This window comes from Gobio gobio, assembly GCF_949357685.1.
Source record: "Gobio gobio genome assembly, chromosome: 22".
Lineage (NCBI taxonomy): Eukaryota > Metazoa > Chordata > Actinopteri > Cypriniformes > Gobionidae > Gobio > Gobio gobio.
Window position 1 is genome coordinate 26668007 of NC_137118.1, and position 20740 is coordinate 26688746.

Below are 20740 nucleotides of genomic sequence, written 5' to 3' on the forward strand. Positions count from 1 at the left end.
AACTCTGGAGAATAATTTCAGTGCTCAATACTCACCATAACTTCTTTTGATGATGAATATCTGTATTCTCTTGTGAATGTTTGTTTCGGTCTTCAGCTGGTTCGGCTCCGCTCGCTCTCTCCCGCACATCTGCATTTGCAATCTCCATACCATAGATTGAATGAGCACAATTAAATATGTTCGGTGAATATAGATTTTTAATTTTAAGTGATGACCTTAAGCTATGATTAGTACAATGCATCTTTTTGCAATTTATTGAGCCAATATGTAATTGTCAATTTACACACTTTTTAAAAATGTAAAAAAATGTTTGACAGTGTGTAACTTATTAACGATTAATCGAAAGAAAGAAAATAAATCCATTGACTCTGTATCATAAATAATGCATGTTACATATAACAATATTTATTACTTTAGATTTCAGTAGAATTTGGATTTTAGAGTTTGCCATGTTGCAGTGTGTTAATTGAACATTAGGGGGGAAAAATGGCAACATAATTTTTTTTTTTTTTATTACATTACTTTTTGGTATTGAATTCTAAGTAGAACTTCATCGCCATCCTGGAAGTTTTTGAATGAGCTCGTTGCAGTGTTTTATGGTATTGTTTAGGGCTGGGCCGATTGACGATGTCATCGTCCAGACATCGCTGACAGATATCACAATGTTGAGCCGGTATCGGGATTTTTATCTAAAGCCAATCACGCTTCATTCAAGCCCTTTAAACTCTGTGCTCATTCTCTTTCTCCAGACGTGCGCTACATTATGCCGAGTTCAGACTGCACGATTTTAGGCCGAACAGGTTTTGCGGGCCGATATTTTTACGTGTATCGGCATCGGCCGATACAAGGCTGCTGCGTTGGCCGATATTTTTTTCCCTGCATTATTTACAGACAGGCGTCCACAGGGCAGCTCTCACCGTCTTCAAACTGTCTTGCTCTCCCTCCCTCGTGCATATTAATCAAAATCAATTGAGAATTGACACAATGGTAAAAGGTCGAAAGAATGACGTTTCACGTGGAGCATTGGGAGATTTTTTTCCTGAATTACCGCTGGTGTTGCTCTACAAGAGATTAAGTTAAGTGAACCTACACTCTAAAAAATGCTGGGTTAGAAATAACCCAAGTTGGGTTGAAAATGGACTAACCCAGCAATTGGGTTGTTTTAAGCAAACATTTAACCCAACCGCTGGGTCAAAACAACCCAATTGCTGGGTTAGTCCATATTCAACCCAACTTGGGTTATTTTTAACCCAGCATTTTTTAGAGTGTAACCATTAAATGACTAGGTTGTAAATAGTTTTAAAATGAAGTATAGTACAGTCAGCGTACACTTTATTATGCTGCTTGCTTGTTGATACTGTGTGCAATAGTGTAATAATTTTATTTATGCTTAAATATTTATTTTCAGAATTTATTTTCACCACTGAACTATTTTTTTTTCTTGTTCTACCTCACCTGTTTTTACTATTTGTTAAATATTGATTTTTTTTTTAGTTCAATTAATGTTCCTTTTTTTAAATTGTAAATTTTAAATTATCATCCTGATCATTGTGTCATTTTTTATGTTGTAAATTGAGGGAGCAAAAGCAGTATCGGCTTCAAATATCGGCTCAAGAAAATCGGCAGCCCGTATCGCTCATCGGCTAAGGCTGATGAAAAAAAATCGGTATCGGCACTAAAAAATCCATATCGGTCGACCCCTACTACCCCAGATATTCATGCAGTGTGAAAAGAGCAGTGATCCGACGAGTTTGAAAATCGTGCTGTTTGAGCTCGGCATTAACAGAGCTTGACGCTCAAACGCAACCCCCCAATGTCATTGTCCATCGCGATGTTTAACTGTACACATCGTCTGATGCCAATTTGGAAGACATCGCCCAACCTTGTTATGGTATGGAATGCATCTAGGCATGTCTATGATGCCTTAAAAAAACCGCCTACATGGACGGCTTTCTACATTTTTGGAACAGAGTCTCATGTCTGTTCTGGTAATGTTATAAAGCCAGAGCTTGTGACATGCAGTGTTTGTGTTAGGAGTTTTAGGAGAGCTGGTCTGTGCTGTAGCAGATGGTTTTTGTGTGTTAGAGAGACAACAGCTGCATTTCTTAGATAGCTGCATAGAAGACCGACACATGACGGAAGAGCGACTGAAGACTTCCTGTTTGTGTGGGAAAGTGGCCAGAGGAATGTGGCTTCATGTCACTGGGCATATCTTCTCATGAGCCATGAGAAATCACCTCACTACAGACACATTTGTGGATGCAGATGCGTATAAGCTTTCATTAGAAATTTAGAGTGATGCTCTAGAAAACATGATATTCCTGGTTAGGGATGGGCATTTTTGTCAATTTCTCATTTCGATCATCGATAGGTCTCAAAAACGAGTACTCGAGTACTCGGGGGCGGGGCATGTGCAGGGGGCGGGGCATGTCCGTCATTGAGATAATGAAAACTGTTATGAAAATGGTTGTGGACAAATACAAACGTGACATGAAAACAGGTATATGAAAACATGAACATATAAAACAAAAAATAACTGCTAGATTATGATGCATAAATGTCTTTGAAAAATAAACATCTTTATAAAATGACCGTCTCAAATAGTCAGTAATATCGAGCATTGCCTTTGAGCTGAAACTGTGAAATAACACCACCCTGCAGAGCTTACTAACTGGTTAATAAACTCAACCAAACGCACCCTATATCAATATTAATATGAAGATTATTATGAACCTATTACGACATAAATCAACACAAAAGGACGTGAATGTGCACGTGAACTTCAGCGTGCTAGATTTGACAGGCGAAGGGTTTGAAACAGAACATTTTGAATGCGCTCTTCCCTTAACAACGCTGATACACGGACAACGAAAGCACACAGAAACTACATTTTATTAAAATCGTATTCTCATTATAATGCTTTGACAGATTGACTCTGCACATCATGCACTTAATTTTATTATTCATGATCGAAGCGTTTACAGACATCACTGCGCGTTTTCGAACTCATAACGAAAACAACTTTAAATAACTGTAGGTCTACTGTTAAAAAATACGAGAACAGTATAGCACTGCTGCATTACTAATATCAATGTGTCTGAGAAACAAAAAAAAAATTGCTAATCTAAAAAGAATATGACTGTCTCTAAACCATCATGTCGAGCATGAAATATGCGTTTGAGCTGAAACTGAAGAGAATGAACAACCGCCGGTATAACGGCAGCGCTTTGCTAGCTTATTAAGCTCAACCAAATGCTTTTTATATTAGATTAATCAGATATAGACAACATAAAAGTAATCTTACAACGTGCATCTGTAGAAAAGGACGCGAATGCGCACATGAACTTCACGCGCTAGTGAGTGTTCTCGCTAGTTTCTCTGTGGATCAGCTGATACATGGGGAACTGAGCACAGATCATTTACAGCTTTCCATTTCCATCGTGTTCTCATTATAATGCTATGTAGGCTGTGACAGATTGGCGCTGCACGTCTTGCACTAACCATTTAATGATCACAGTGATTCCAGACATCACTGCAGTGCTGCACGCCTCAGTTTCACTTTATTTCGCCGCGGTCTGGAGGCGTGTTTTATAACGCTAACCAATCAGACCTCCGGTACCGCGCAAAACGACGCAATAACCAATAAAAAAAGAGACAAATATATTTTTTTCAGGGCGATCATCGTTCTCATGATCGCTGTCACGTTCGAGTACTCGATTACTCGACCACTGTTGCCCATCCCTATTCCTGGTGTGATGGAGCCTTTCAAACAGCTCCATTTAGGGTGCTTTCACACTAGCAGTTTTGGTGCGCACCCGGGTTCGATTGACGTCAGAGTTCGCTACGTTTGGATGATGTGAACGCGGTCTTCCGAGCTGTAGAAATGAGCTGTAGATTTCATTTCTGCTCGTCTTCAGCGTTCTTTAGAGCATTTTCAGTACATTCGCAGTACATAACATAATATGAACACAGTCCAGCAGGGGGAGGGGGGAGCAATCGAACTCCGGTTTGGTCCAGTCAATCGAGCCAAGTGTGAAGCACCCTTAAAGTGTGTTTTGTTTATAGCCTGTTAACTCTTAGTGTCCCAGTGCAAGCAACCACATATTTTAGTTATCGTCATAAATTAGGTATCGTTCCAAAGCTTAAACACTCCAATTCATCATGTGAATCGTGAAAACTGTTTCCTCGAGATTTTCCTATGGGCTTTTTCAGTTTATGAGTAAAATAACACCTGTGGTAATCCTAATTTGATGATGCTTTGACATTTTGTTCTACAACCTAAATTACACACCCATACCAAAAATACGAATTTTGAAGAAGTTGTTTATTTTATATTCTAATGAGTAATGAGAACGTTTGGGGTGCAAGTGTGCATTTTGCACTGTAGAACAAAACGTCAAAGTAACTTCAAGTAAGGTTAACCACAGGTTTTATTTTCATTTATAAATTGAAATTGTTTTTTGAGGGAACCAGGGGTGAATTTTACTTCCGGGTTTTGATGTCATCGGTGCACTACTGGATTCACACTGCACCGACAATCATCAGATTACAGTACGTCACTTCCCAGAAGACGTACAATGGATGCACTTTTTTGAGCTTCAAACTGGTGGGCCCGTTCACTGCCATTATAAAGCTTGGAAGAGTCAGGATATGTATTAATATAACTCTGACTGTTAGACAATATAACTTGGTTAGACATGTGGCTTTAATTTTGTAGCAATTTTAGAGTCCAAATTAATTAGTAAAAGAAATATTTTGTAAAAATTGCTTTACAGTAAAATTAAACTTCTATTACTTTGCACTTTTATTATCTGAAGCTGCTTTCACTTCTGCAATAATTTGCTGAGTGTCTTCTTTAGTTTCAGATCTATGCTCTAAAAAGGGGTGACAGTTAACAGATTAAAGTGAAAGTATAGCACTATATTGTGCTGAAGAGATGCCTAATGTTTCCTCCCAACAAAAGACGGAGAGTGTTCAAATGTTTTATCCACAAGAGATCATATTTCCGTGGTATTCTATTTTCCGTTCTAAAGTTTGTTCACAGCATTTCTGCATGCATATCATATCTTTGTATAACATATCTTTGTTCTTCCAGTAGTCGAATTCATTATCAGACTGAGCGCATTACTATTAAGCACATGAGCTCATATCAATGTGACAAACTGTGATAACGTTTTTTATTGTGAAACATTGGTCAAATATCAATGCTGGAAAACGGCCGCTTCTACTTCTTCCGGTCATGCGTATGTGTGGTAATGCAGCACTGTTTTATCATATTAGATATATTTGAATGTTATGTTATAATGCTACTCTGTGCGTTCACTCGGTGGCTACTATGAGACACTTGTTGCGCACTGCAGTAAGCTAGATCGATATCGATAATATCATGATATTCGCAGTAAATTAAGAAAACGAGATTTAAACAATAAGACTAACTGTGTTGAGCTATATAACTGATTAGTTTTCTGTCGATGAATGTATCCAAACAGTAGTCTCAGCCTCAGACTCCACGTTAGGGCTGCAGCTATCGATTCTTTTTGTAATCGCTCGTTGTCAAAGACGCGACACGGCTCAACTCTCCGTGTCACAGAAAAAAGCTGAGCACTGAACGGATAAGTTTTCCGTATTGTTGTTTTTGAATAGTGCACAACCGCTTCAATATTCAAACTGGCAAGGCTTTTAAAAGCATTTTCTTGACAAACTTTGGATGAAAGTGAAAGCGATTCGCCTGGAAACAAATGCCGTGACGCCAAACTCCCTCGTGGAAGAAGAACGCCATCGTGTTTAACTGTGACTGAGCACTAACCAGGATCAACTAAACGCTGGATTTTCAAAAGTATGTGAAGTTTGCAGCTCCATTGTTGCAGTAAACTTGCACAGCATTCTTGAATGAAGAATTTATAGATGCACGCCGGTCTGTTATTGCAGGGACATTGACTTTAAATTTTCACGCCCCTAACTATGATGCGGAACAAAACGAACTGTGATTGGTTGCGTTACATGTCAGTCAAACGTCCTTTTGGCCGGTTCTTGACCAATGAAAGCTGCGATAGAGTCCAGACTAGGGATGGAACGATTACTGGTTTCACAATAAACCACGATAAAATGTACTGACGGTTAGTAATATTGTTTAAAAATGAATTATCATTAAAACCGCTCATGATTATCACAATTTTGAAAACGTGCGGTAAATCCTGTCCAGTCAGCGTCAATCTGGTGCAGGCGCAACGTTGTTTTTTGAATTAGAAGAAATGGCAGGAGGCAGTGACAGCGCTCGGGAGATCAGCCTTCTAAAAGGACCAAATCTGAGGTGTGGTCATATTTTGGCTTTTACAAAAGTCCTGAGGGAAACTTACATTTACATTTTACATTTAGTCATTTAGCAGACGCTTTTATCCAAAGCGACTTACAAATGAGGGCAATAGAAGCAGCTAGAGCAGTCGAAGGGCAACAATATCAGCAATATGCAAGTGCTGTAACAAGTCTCAGTTAGTCTAGCACAGGACAGAATTTTTTTTTTTTTTTTTTTTAAAATAAATTAGACAGACAGACAATGAATAGAATGATAAGTGTTATTCTCGATCGGTCAGGTGTTGCTGGAAAAGATGTGTCTTTAGACGTTTTATGAAAATGGCTACAGACTCGGCCGCACGAATTGAGATAGGCAGGTCATTCCACCAGGTGGGAACGGTCCAGGAAAAGGTCCGTGACAGCGATTTCATGCCTCTCTGGTATGGCACCACAAGGCGTCGTTCACTGGCAGAACGCAAGTTCCTGGAGGCCCGGAACCACTGGACCACTTGAACCACTGGAGAGCGGTTCCTGAGAACTTAATCGAAGATGGTCACCGTGTCTGCGGAACATGCCAGAATAAAGTCAATGTAATAGGGGGAAACCCTTCACATCTGCGAACGCAAGGCAAGTGGACTTTGACTTCAATACCAAAACTACGTCTGGTATTACTACCACTCACACTAGCCTCTTTGGCGGTTGAACTTATTATAGTCTTCTCAAAAGCCATCTGTTATAATCGCGTTACGCATTATAACCAACCACACGTGTTTCTAATAATCAGAGGTGTTCAGATTAGCCAGAGTTTTGTTCAGAGTGCTCGCCGCTCACTCACTGAAATCTGCACTCAAACCAGAGATGACCGTGCGATGTACGCAGGAGATTCATTCATCATACAGTTGTTGACTGTTTTTGTTCTATTTCAGCAGCGAAAAAAGTTTCAAACAAATACAGCAGAACTGCAGCGCATCTGATATGACTGGCATAACACCGTCTCTAAAGTTGCATACAAGATTGGTATAGACGTTTCTAACTTCTATAGCATTTGAAGAGAATGACTTACGGTCATAAAACCAGCTGTAAAGTGTTAATCTAGGACTAGTGGTCAGGTATTTTTGATATTTAATAAATAAACTCAAATCATATGAAAATATGGATATGCATTATTTCACTAGGATACTGTTTGGGCTCATGCACAAAATATGCTAGATTTAAATGTGTCATAGCTGATATTCTCATCAGAGATAATATTAGAGATTATATTTACACCAAATTATTATTATTTATGCGTTGCTATTGACGACGCCCATTATAAGGAAGGAAATGCCACAGAATAGAATCTAGCTTAAAAAGTGCATAGAGCTGCTTTATTTATTTGTTGTTTGTTGATTTTCAAATATAAAACTTGTTGACATGTTTTAAGTGTGTGCATCTGTTCTTTTTGAACACTATCATCTCATTTGAAGAAAACCGTGATAATATTGATAACCGTGATAATTTGGTTCACTATAATCGTGATGTGAAATTTTCATACCGTTTCATCCCTAGACCTTCTGCTGGAAATTGAGGGAAACGTGGGTATGATGTCATTGATGGGCGATGCACGGACACGGTCCATGTCCTGGTTAAAATTGCTTATTTCTCTGGATTTAAACATTAATGGAAACATTTGGGATAATTTAAGTACACAAGTCAACAAAACATTGGTCTAGTGGTTTTTGGATATTTTAATCCAAAAATCTTACACATTTAATGTGCCTGCTTTTCTTTGGAGCTGCTTCTGTACAACAGAAAAAAGTGCTGCAGCAAAGAGTTGGATGAATTTTACATTAGTTGAGTCATCACTAAAATCATAAATCTCGGGAGAACATTTATAGGAGTAGGCTATACCATAGGGAACCTTAGTGGGCCCCCTCATCACAGGGCATGGGACAACATCAGGGCTCAACGCTAAGGATTTTTTCTATTGACCCAGTCGGGCCAGTGGTTAAAAAATCTTATCTCGTCTTTTATGAGAGAACCATAGACTGTATAAAAGTAGAAAATGCTTCCCTGCCATTGACGATATTTTCCGGATTTCCCTGTTTTATGGTAGAGGGCGCTATTACACATCTCCTGAACGAGTACAGAATCTCCAGATCAAAACACGGGTGAAGAAGAAGCAGAGATCTCATATAAGCAGATGCATATGAAAAAATAATAAGATCATCAGCAATAAACAGCATCTAAATCAAAACGGCTGTGTTATTGAATTAAACTTCAACCCAGGACGAGCAATAGGACTGAAGCTTTGGGGGTGTTGATGGACTCGATCTACTCCATCTGTGTTTGATCATCGTTCTGAATCCCATCCGGATGTAGTCTTTGACAAAAACATAATTTTCCTCCTCTTTTTTCTCAAAATGTTGCTTTTTTTCACGAAACTTACCCACATTCAAGTGTTGATAAAAAAAGAATGCATGAAGCTAGAATAAAGCAGAGGGTCTGTTCTTTCTTTTGATATATTTGCAGGTTGAAAATGACAAAAACGCTGGTGGTGACTGGCATATTTCATGTTTACATTCATTTAAACATAATTTACTATGTTTATGATGATACTTGATAAGGCATTTTGACATAATTTTGTGTGAATAATTATCAACTTCAGTGAAGATGCAGCACTGGCCTGAGCGGGCGGGTGACAGTTCCATCAACTGGCCCGAGTGTCTTTCACGCTGGCCCCGGTCCATCGGGCAGTCCTTATTGTCGAGCCCTGAACATTATCATTGCCAACCGACAACGGACCTGTTTGTAAGCATGCATGAGTGCAGAGCCACAAACTGCCTTACTGAAGTTCTACAGTGTCTATTCTAGGAGTGGCATGAAGGTGTGTCACTGGTCCAGCTGACCATGACTTTGTCAGAACTGTGTGAGCTCTCCAGAACACACATAACCTATAAATACACTGCCGTTTTGCACTGTGTGAAGTGTATTGTGGCATTGCTAACTTCACCTATTACACAGAAGTTGATGAGAAACGCATAATGGGTTTTACTCATTGGCTGATATTTATCTCAAGAGAACAGGGTGGCCGATGGCTATATAATGCTGAATACAGAGTTTTCTTGTGTGCACTCACAGCCAAGAATGCCAGACAACAGTATTTTTTTAATGCATAAATAACTAATGTGGTCCAGGTTATTGTAATGCTAAACATAGACTAGGACTTTGCAGAAGCATTTGAACACACATTAGTCACACATCAGAGCGACACGCGCCTCTCATCAACTGTAAATACCAGCCCTCTTCGTCATCAGATGCCGTTTACACTAAATATGATTAAACCAGGATCAGATTACACACGCTGCTTTTTCTTTACGTCAGCGTTTGTTTGTTTCTGTCTGTCAAGGTTATTTTATTCACATTTTCAGCGGCCAACCTTCCAGTGTATCGCTACTGTTCGCCTTTTCATAAAGTGTTGTCTTTTTGAAATACGTCAATATTTGCGCTCACATTGGTTCACGTTGGATTGGCTTTTATCATGATTCTGATATGGTTGTGTGATAATTCTGGCATTAGATGAAGCTATTATCTGTTAATGTGTCCAGTAAGATTAAAGCCGTTGGATTTGTCCTGCAGATTACATGCAACAGATGTTCAGCCTTCCTGCAAAAGTCATCAGATGCTCAGACCTCACACACCACTGTGGGAATTCACAGTTTGATGGCACTGCTGCGGCTTAATGCCGTGACACACACAGCTGATTATTGGCCAAAACCAGGCCGTCGTTGAGAGCCTGCTGGCCTAGTTGTTGGTCTGTATATCCGTAGTACAAGCTCTTCCAGTTTCCATTTGTGAATGATGAATACAGACGACTGCCACTTGCTGGTATGGAGAGTTATTTCCTCCCACACAGGAGCAAAACATAAATGCTAGTTGGCTGTTTGCAGTAGTCTTCATGATGTGTTCAAGCGAAACTTTTTGACACAGATGCATCACTTGCATCTAGTTCTTTGATGCTGGTTTGATGTGTCTGGGCCTTTACTGCATGACCGTCTCCCAATACAGTACCCTTCACTAATAGTGGTATCCTAAACAAAACGCTGTAGAAAAATGCCTTCTGTTGGTCCTCTTAGTCATTCATCCTTTTGTGAACCTTTAATTGAAATAAAAAAAGCTAAATAAGTTTTCTTCAATACACACGTGCCACAATTATTGGCATTCCTTGAAATTCTTATGACTTTGCACAAATTAAGGAATTGTTATAAAAACATTAACCTGGGAAAAAATTAGTCCTATAATGCCCATTTTTCCAAGATGTAAAATAAGTCTGATGTCCCCAGAGTGTGTATGTGAAGTTTTAGCTTAAAATACCCCACAGATCATTTTTTATATTATGTTAAATTTGTCACTTTTTGAGGGTGAGCAAAAACTTGGTGTGTGTCCCTTTAAATTCAAATGTGCTGCTGGTCCAAGAGGAGGGCGGAACGCAGAAAATGTCAGAAACTGTCCAGCCTTTTATGTTCAAACCAGAGTCGGACAATGATGGAGAGACTCAAGAAGAAGTGACAACATGAAGAAAGCAACAGGACGTTTCTGAATGGTTAGTTGATGAATTTATGTAGCTGATATGTGAAGTTAACTATCTTCAAGTCATTGATTATCATATTCTGTCATGACGTGTGGGAACTGTTGTAAGATGCACAGAGCCAGAGAATATATGCTGCATGAGGATAGAGCAGGTATAGTTTAGTTTAATTATGGTTATAACTTATGTTGTCATCTTGCTTTTATGACATGCTATTGTGTTTGTGTTATGTACTGTATTGCAATAAATGTGAAAAGACGGATGCGACAGCTTGAGCAGACTCCCAAATGTGCTCTACAACAACTCTTCCTGCTCTCAACATGGCCGCACACCCTTTGTTGCGTGTTCCCGGGGGCGGGATTTATGTAAATGTTAGGGTTTGTGATGTCACTAACACATGAAGAAGCTTGTTGTAGTCGATTTCTGTAAAATAAAATTTCTCCCTTTGCTTTGAACGTTGAACGTCGTGACTTTGTAGATGTTGTTTATGCTCAAACAGCAACATTACACGCTAACTAAAGTTAAAAAAAAAGGGAACTCATAATCAACCATTTGGAGAACTGCAGTCAAATCTACACCGCTAGAAAAAAGCTTCCTGCGCACAGATGTGCATAGACAAGCCAAATATACTTTGGGCTTTACAGTTCCACATCACCTCACCAAACTATTTCAGTTATTTCATATAACCGTACAGCCTTTGACCAAGCAAATAAATATGACAAACCATTAGGGGTGATCATGTATTCGTACAGAAGATTTTCGGTACTGGTCTTTTGGTTCTGTGTTCTTGTGTACCGAGCAAATGCAGTGCCATTTTCACCACTGCACATGTGGAAGTTCTGTGTGTGTGGAAGGGGTTTCAGACTCAGAGTTTCCCCCCCTAATGTGTTGTGATTCAGTTGTTAAAGGAAGCAGCTCTGCGACACCAGACTTGTGCTGTGAAAATAGATGCTGACTTTTCATATGATTTGACTGGGCATGTGTGACCGCTGTATGACACTCGTACAGCCATTGCTTAACAGGCCATCAGGCTGTGTCCCATATTACAAGATGTTAATACATACAAAGTTATCATGACTGCTGACTCCATCCTGTACTGAACCGACATGTCATTCAGATCTGAGAACTGAGTGAGACGCTGCAGCCTGCGAACAAAGAAAGAAATGGTGTCATGGACACTTAACACTACATGGTTAAACTGTCTTTGGCCACAGGAATTGACTCGGCAGTGCATGTTAACAGTGGTCCTAGTGCATAGAGTGGTTTCACACCTCAGTATGTTTGTTGCACTGTCTCTTTATTCTTTTTTCTTTGTATTCTTTGTATTACTTTTTTTACTGTGCCACTATACATCGGCATCTTTTTACTCTTTTAATTCTTTTGTACCCGTATCATGTTTTTATTTCTTTCAAATTCTTCTTATAACTGTTTTAAAGTGCCCCTATTATGCTATTTTAAAGTTTCCTAATTTAGTTTGGGAGGTCTCCAACAACAGGTTTACATGCATCAAAGCTCAAAAACAGTTACCAACAAATGCCATTACCATAACTAAACTCCAGCTCTGTCAGGAGGCTTCCTAAGGCCCTGTCCACACGAACACGGGTATTTTTATACAAACGCAGTATCCGGTTACTGAAATTGGAATTTTTTGAAAACTTCGGCCAGGGTGAAGATTTTAGAAACTCCGGTTACAGCGTTGTCGTGTGGACTAGGGATGGCGAAAACTAAAAATTTTCGGTTAACCGATTAGTTTAAAATATGCTGCGCTATTTGAAATAACAGCCGCGAGCCGCGCCTGCAATTTCGCAACTCTGTCGCATCTCTCTGCCGCTCTGCCTCCCGCTCACACTCACACACTGTCCCGGCGCCGCCGCCTGCCTTCCACTCACGTCACTTAAAATCCCCAACAGCGCGAAACATGAGTCCCGCAAACGCGGCGCGGAGGACTTGCGGCTTGTTTGTAATCGGAGGACAAATGGCTCCTTAGTTTCTAAATGGTTTGGGTACAAGGTGATCACGTTGAAAATAAAGGCATTTGTCTAGCGTTAGAAGCTCATTTGAAACATTGCCGCGGCTCATTTAAGAAAATGACAGCTCCGAAGAGACGCCGCTTTAGTTCGAGGTAGTGCTAACAATAATAAAGAAAGATGATGATCAACACCTTATGTGTTACCACTGAAATGTAGATGTAATATATTTCCAAATGTAAGCCCATCTTATGCGGAATGTTGTCTAATAGACTGCAACACGATAAAACCAATGGATAAAACAGGCACCTTCAGAATGCGTAAAAGACGCACCAGCCAAGGCAGGTCTAACTCACTGTGTGCCTTCTAATTAAGCACTGTATCACACAACACTACTTTTCTTTGCACGCTTCATACTGTCTTCTGCCCTGGCTCTAACCGCAAACCTTGTGAGCGCGCAAACCCAAACGCTGTGACCTCGCGCCAAATGTTTTTATTGGTTTATTAAGTACAAACAGTCGAGTTATGAAAAATTGAGTGTGAGGGATTTGTTCACTTCACACAAGAAGATTTTGGAATGAGATGGCTAACTATAGTAGTGTTTAGTCTACTGTCTATAATAGCCTAATTTAGAGATTAATTATTTTTTTTAACCGACAACCGACAACTTTGATCGGTTAACGTTGATGCGGTCAACCATCGGTCAAACGGTCATCGGTTAACATCCCTAGTGTGGACGGTGAAACCGGAGATTTCGTCTTGTTAAGTCGAAGTGTATGCCGTTCTCCCCTTTGTTTGACGTCAGATTGTGCGCCGTTATCTCTTTTATTTACATGAGTGGAGTCTATGCAATGGCGGACGTAGCTTTTAATAACTCTGCTAACAGCGCTTATCACATGTATACAGATACATGCACAGTTATCTCATTGTATTGCAGAACAGAGGCGCCAGAATTCAATAATACAAAATAGTAAGGCAAGTGTGTGAAGCTATTACAGTCCACTTGGGCCCTGCCCCTGTGTATATACAGTTACCTGTCACTGAGTCCAGTAAAGGAACTTGTAAAAGGGTTTCACTGAGCCCATGGCATCCCTCAGTGCATCAGTGCTGTGGACAGAGATTTTTTTAAAACCGTGCTTGAGTGGAGGCGATTGTTTTTTAAGACTGAGGAGGAAAAATACCTGGTTATAAAAATACCCGTGTACGTGTGGACTAGGCCTAAAGCTCAGCAACAGTACACACTGTAAAGACGGTAACGATGACGCCGATTTTACACCAATCCCAGCGCGAGTCTGAACCGATGAAACATTGGAAGAACTAGTTATTGAACCCGAACCTTGAGCAGGATGTTTCTCAGTGATCCTACTCAGTTTGAGGTATGACTGGACTTGGTTGAGAGAAGGGAGAGCGATCTTGTCCAGGATATTCCCAAGAAGTATGGGAGTTAGCCCTGGAGTCAGTCCAGGAAGATTTGTCTGCAAGGGTACTGTTCAAATGCACAGTTACCTGATATAAATGGTCAAATCGCGAACCTGACTCTCCATTTTCTTCCACTCCAAATATATTATACTTTTATTTTTATTTGCTTATGAATATTTTAATTCCATTTCTGTGTAACACACTTTGAATTGCCATTGTGTATGAAATGTGCTATATAAAAACTTGCCTTGCACCACTTGTCAAGTGCATATTGAGGTAACAGTACAGCTCAATGAAGAAGTCAGTCAAGTCCAGTCAAGTCAAGTTTTATTTGAATAGTCCTCTTCACATTACACATTGTTGAATGTACACCGTATTGCCCTATAGTCCACCGTGAACCATTCAGAGCATCACAATAGGACTTGGACTGTATAAAGACACGTGGTTCTGGAGAACATCTTTAGGTTCTGGAACTTTTTTTCTGAAAAAGTTGCAACCATTTACAAGGCTCAAGACTAACATTAGAGAGCAGTTTGTGGCAATTAGGTTCCACTAAGTTCTACAGATAGTGGTGCCAGCACCAGATTTTGTTGCGCAGGGGGATTTTTAAACATAAAGTTAATTTTATGATTATGAAAGCTAATAATACATGTTTGTTTATTGGAAGTTTGACAGTAAAGCACCGAGCTTGAATTGAGATGCAGATAAAATTAACTTTTATTAACATCAGTAACGTGCAAAAACTAATTTTTAATTTTTAATTTTAATTTTTAATTAATCTACTGGTTATAGTGGTTATTTCATGTCTTTTTCTTTTGGAGAAAAGTTTGTTTGCTACAGTGTTTTCCTACATCTGTAAACTTTTAGTTTTACATGTCATCACCTTAAAAATAATATTAAAATTGGATAATATTTAGAGCTTTGAAGTGCTGGAAAAAGTGTGAAGCACTTGAAATTCATTGAAAAGTGCTTTAGTTTCACTCTCAAGGTTGTACAACCCCTGAGATGAATAATGTAAAAACATTCAAATGTTTCTGCCACAATACCACAATACCATGGTTACAGTTAGCATTACATTAAATCCATGGTGAATGATTTTTGGACTGAAAAGTCTTTTAAACTTGTTCGTTCATGGCAGTGTTTATCCTGCGCTGAATTTGAATGCTTTCCACTAGATCTTGCGGCGATGTTATTAATACTGCAGATGAACTCAAACTCTGACTGTAAGGATTTGTTTAATCTATTGTTGAAAATGCTGAAATGCTCCAGCAACTTAAACATCAAATATCAAACGATTACAGACACAAGACATTTCTGAATAATGACTCCTCACGAACCCTGCTGAATAGCGACCGGGCTACATGTTTTTGCTCTGAACCGCAATTCCACATGATTAGAGTTATTGATTTGCAGTTGTTTTCAATTGATTTAATGCAGTGCCTGACATACCATTGTTTTGCACTCTTTGCGTTCTATACTGCATTACAGTGTTGCGATTGTTTCATTAGCAGTTCTCTTTTGTTTAAGTGTTGTGGTTTTTCCACAGTTGTTGATGTACCATAAAATCTGTGACAGCAGAGCTGGGAGGAGATGTTGTTGAAAGTGCTGTGGTTAAGTGACTATGCTGGGCTATTTCATAGATCAAGTGCTCTGAGAGGGACCGTCCACTCTGGGTGTGGAAGTCATGGTGAAGAAATGCTTCCAACAAGGGGAAAAAATGACACAGGCACTGAATCATGTGGAAACTCCTATTTCTCAATCTCATGTTTTTGTAATGTTACCTTGAAGTATTTGAATGGTTAGTTGCTTTATGATGTGGGATAGGTGCCATCCACTAGTGATATCTGTTAAAGTGATCCAGTCACAGAGAAGTCATTGAGATTTGTATGGATTCAGCGATTCAAATATTAACACTGGCAATGTGGAGAGTCTGTCTGTGAGAGAGTCTGTCTGTCTGTCTGTCTGTCGGTCTGTGAGTGGAGTGTGTTTGAGTGGAGTGTGTTTGTCTGTAAGTGGAGTGTGTCTGTCTGTGAGTGGAGTGTGTGTCTGTGAATGGAGTGTGTCTGAGTTGAGTGTGTGTCTGTCTGTGAGTTGAGTGTGTGTCTGTCTGTGAGTTGAGTGTGTCTGTCTGTGAGTTGAGTGTGTGTCTGTCTGTGAGTTGAGTGTGTGTCTGTCTGTGAGTGGAGTGTGTGTCTGTCTGTGAATGGAGTGTGTCTGTGAGTTGAGTGTGTGTCTGTCTGTGAGTGGAGTGTGTCTGTGTCTATCTGTGAGTGGAGGGTCTTTGAGTGGAGTGTGTCTGTCTGTCTGTGAGTGGAGTGTGTCTGTCTGTCTGTTTGTCTGTCTGTGAGTGGAGTTTGTCTGTCTGTGAGTGGAGTGTGTGTCTGTGAATGGAGTGTCTGTCTGTCTGTCTATCTGTCTGTGAGTGGAGTGTGTCTGTGAGTTGAGTGTGTGTCTGTCTGTGAGTGTAGTGTGTCTGTGTCTGTCTGTTTGGTCAATATTGAAATCACGATTATGTAACACGATTATTTCACATGACTTTGGGAATGTGTTGCATTTGTTAAAAAAGACACCTTTCAACAATTCAATTGAAATTGTAACATTTGTTGTACTTTTTGAACTATTAAAATAAATAATAACATATATTCAAATCAAAGTATAAAAGTAAAAATTATAACCACAAATAAATAAGATCAACAATATAGTTCGGCTAGATATGGTTTTCAGGTTTTTCAGGTACGTCTAACATTAGTTTTCAGGTACAGAAATCAGGGTTTTTCCTGGGTCAAAAATGGTCTTCGGTGGTGGCTGACAGACATGGTCATCCATACACACACACGCACGGTAAAAAAAAATACCCTACCCACTTGATCTGCAAGCACAATACTGACAAAAAATTTGAAATAAATTCAAAGAAAGTGTGTAACTTTTGCTTATCTTATTTTGATACCTTGATGTTTGTTTTTTGTTCCTCATTTTTACACCATTTACTGATAATTGTTTTGGTAATCATATCAATATTAAAAAAAGAGTATTAAAAAATGAACAAATAGCCTAATTTTCTGCCATATACAATTTTCTGCCATATACAATCAGCTAGCTAACAACAAATTTGTTCTGGGTTCACCTCCCTCCAGTCTAAACTAAATGATTTTAGGCTATTTATTTTACTACACATTGTTCACATAAATAAGCTGAAAGACTGTTGATAATTAAAAATAATTCTTACTATCCACTCTTGCTAAATTGTGTAAGCACACTTGTGTTCTCATTTCATTTGTGTTCAGAGTAAATGATTAAACTAATTCATGAGTTCAGTGTTGGACAGATCAGTTGTTCTAACCAGTCGTTAAAATGATTCGGTTCAAAGGAGTCATTAGGTCGCGAATCGGACATTAGCAGACGCGTTGTGTGTGAATCCCATCTTTAGAACATCGCGAAAGATTTGTCAACACACAGAAAACACTTCATAACCGGATAGGATTTGTTTCCTGTTTATTTAAAGTATGCTTTATGTCAGCTGGTCAGAGAATCAGTCAATGTTTTTTGAGCGCATTTCACACCCAGCGGTAATTAAAGGAAGACGTCTGATAGCGCCACGTCTGATAGCGCCACGTCTGATAGCGCCACGTCTGATAGCGCCACGTCTGATAGCGCCACGTGCAACATGGATTTGGTCTTCCGACCTTTTGATTTTGATTAACGTAATATGTGAAACATTAGAAAGCTAAGAATGCTTATTTTGTAGACAGAGAGCATGCGAGCAAGGTAGGAGCTCTGATCATTTTCTCTGTCACTCAGTTAACTCAAGTGCAGCAGTCATCTATTCTACATCACTCATAAATCACAATAACTGATCAAATAAGGCTTTGGTGGGACAAAAATTTGTTTTGGCGGCCGCCAAAAAATTTTCAATGTAGCAAAAACCCTGGAAATGTATCAAATGTAAAATAACATTGCATATTTGAGTGCATAAATTAAAGATCAATCCTATTAAACTTACAAAAGTTATTCAATCAAGAGCAGTGAATGATGTCCTTGTCTTTTGTTGTTTGACATTAAACAGACAGCAGTAAAGGCTACTGCCCCTTTAAGACCTAATGATCGGATATGCGTCGTCTTTATCGACTGTATAAAGTTTACTTAAGGCATATACAGACTATGTCTGCTAGGATACTCATCAAGATGGACGTTGACATACGTTTTGTGTGAGTTTGTCCGTTCAAGAGCAAGACTTGAAAGAGAACTCAATATGTGCGCGCTGTGAGACGTGTGCGCGCTTTCGGATGAGTGCACAGAGACACATTTTCTCACAGCGCGCGTGACTTCTCATTCGCGTCTTCTGGCACTAAACCCGGGTGATGACGGCGAAAATGACTGGTCATATTCGAAAATATGGCAGCACTCGCATGCATTGAACAAAGTTTACAAAGAGAGAATTATTTGAAAAATATGAAGGAAAAAAAAGGACGTTTACACGGCACCCCTGCTCTCGTCAGTTTTTGTTTCTTTATTAGATTGTCTTAGGTCACTGTGTTTAATTTTCAAGTGGTTAAACAAATTTGTGGTGTTCCCTTGCGTTGCTGCCACTACCATGTCCGTCGTCTGATTCCTCGAAGCCAAACTGTTCCCAGACAACGGAGGTTTGTCCTTTGGTTTAGCCTTTTTTGCTCACCAATTGCTGCTGTAACTGCCCTCCTTCTGCCATCTTTACTCGCGCCGAGTTTTTAAATCCCAGCGGATGATATGCACACGAGTCACGAGACTCACGACCTGAGAGAGTTTGTGGCTTCGGGAGGGGCGGATGTGCGCGTGCGCGTTTCATTCAGAACGCAAGACAAAATAAGAGTGTTCTTGCAAAACTGAACATGGCAAAATAATCTTTTTTTTCTCGATTGTACTATTTTGGTGATTGTTGGGAGCCGAAATCGAAATTCAATTAATTGCACAGCCCTAACCTAGACCTAGTTGTACTGAGGTCATGTGCTTGTCTGCGTGTCATTTAAGACTCGGGCATGTAGGTCTGTGAGGTGAATCAGTGAGAAAAACCCTCGACCTTCCTGAAGATCTTTCCCTTCTCTGCACTTGTTCAATTACAGTTCTGGACCTGCAGGAAGTGTGTGTGTGTGCGTGCGTGTGTGACTGAGAGGTCACGTTCACTACAGCCATCAGACGGATTGAATTACAGGATCTGTGACTGAATTGGTGCCCTGCATTCTGCTGTGACATCAAAAGACTGAGATTTCAGGTCTGGGCTTTAGTTTGTAGCACCACACATCATAACTCTACCTAACTTGGGTTAGGTATGAGTAAAACCAAACGTATGTCTCAGAATACTACCATACCACCAAATACGCTTGTGCATTTTGGAGCGTGGGAAAGGAAACATCAAACCGCCCCTGTATGAATGTGTTTTACACTAGTGGTGCGCAGCACAAGCCAGTCAGAAAGTGATCAAAACTGATCAGTTTATACTGCAGTAGAGATTATATTGGTCACTTTATACTTGCAGCAGACAGTAAACTGTTTCAATGCCAATTCACAGGTACCTAGTGGTTGGTATTGGGTGGTAGTGGTTGGTATTGGGGGGACCTCCATGTCCATTTTGCTTGGGGCCCCCAAATTCCTTCAAACGGCCCTGCTCCTACGCAGTTTAAGTTGTAAATAGTGCAGCGCTTTCGAATTCTATGGCAGCCGACGCATGCGTGTGATGCTGATGCAGGAGCTGCACTGTATTTACAATGTAAACTAGGAGACTGACACAGGCTAGAACAAAATTGTTGAATAAAGTCGTTATTTTTGTTTGTTTTTGCGCCCAAATAGTATTCTCGTCACTTCATAAAATTAAGGTTGAACCACTGGAGTCACATGGACTATTTTAACGATGTCTTTACTACCTTTCTGGGCCTTGAAGCTGACGCAGGAGCTGCACTGTATTTACAACGTAAACTTGGAGACTGACCGGCTAGAACAAAATTGTTGAATAAATTCGTTATTTTTGTTTGTTTTTGCTCCCAAATAGTATTCTCGTCACTTCATAAAATTAAGGTTGAACCACTGGAGTCACATGGACTATTTTAACGATGTCTTTACTACCTTTCTGGGCCTTGAAAGTGTTCATTAAATTGTTGTCTTTTGAAGGCTCAGAGAGCGCTCCGATTTCATCAAAAATATCTTCATTTGTGTTTCGAAGATGAACGGTGTTACGGGTTTGAAACGTCGTGAGAAGGAGTAATTAATGACAGAATTTTCATGTTTGGGTGAACTATCCATTCAAGTCACAATTTATGCAGCCCTATTATAACATTTAAAGGGGTGGTAAACCACGATTTCACTATTCTAACTTTAGCTAACGTGTAATGTTGCTGCTTGAGCATAAACAACATCTGCAAAGTTACAACGTTCAAAGTTTAAAGCAAAGGGAGATATTTGCTTTTAAAGAAATCAGTTTCTAAGAACTACAGCAAACGGCTAGTAGGCGACTACACACATTCCTCCA

General features: G+C 39.7%; 1 protein-coding gene across 1 annotated transcript in view; it reads left to right on the top strand.

The window, feature by feature from the left end:
* Positions 1-20740, top strand: part of tln1 (talin 1) — a 125390-nt gene that overhangs the window by 14520 nt on the left and 90130 nt on the right. The window lies entirely within an intron of this gene.